General features: G+C 46.4%; 1 long non-coding RNA gene across 1 annotated transcript in view; it reads right to left on the reverse strand.

Moving 5' to 3' along the window:
• Positions 1-156, reverse strand: part of LOC121390735 — a 74960-nt gene extending 74804 nt beyond the window's left edge. The window contains exon 1 of the long non-coding RNA XR_005960252.1: positions 1-156. This exon is cut by the window's left edge and continues 204 nt beyond it. This is a non-coding gene — a long non-coding RNA (uncharacterized LOC121390735).
• Between the last annotated feature and the right edge of the window lie 219 nt (positions 157-375).

A 375-nucleotide genomic window follows, 5' to 3' on the forward strand; every position in this document is an offset into this window, starting at 1 on the left:
CGCCTGGCCTTTACTCCGAGTTCGCTTTCAAAAATGACACAGGAATTACCCGTCAGTTTGTCATAGCGTTGTGAAAAACGTAACGCGAAACCGTAAAGCGTGGTGTAAAAACGATCTGAATCTCCGTGTTCAGCGAATCAATATGGCACAAGGAGTACGAACGGAGCAATCAAACGAATGGGCGCAGCTACTGGTAACGCCCACGGAGGAATCAAACATGTTAATCAGGAAGGTGTTCTATTGTTCTATATTATTATATCCCAATACTGGCTCCCACCCACAGCGAGCTTTTTGACGGCTTTCATTGGTGTGGATAAGGCTACTCCACCGACATCTATTCCACTAACAACTTGCCACTAACCCACTGTCACAGCC

The sequence above is a fragment of the Gigantopelta aegis genome, chromosome 15 (assembly GCF_016097555.1).
Source record: "Gigantopelta aegis isolate Gae_Host chromosome 15, Gae_host_genome, whole genome shotgun sequence".
NCBI lineage: Eukaryota > Metazoa > Mollusca > Gastropoda > Neomphalida > Peltospiridae > Gigantopelta > Gigantopelta aegis.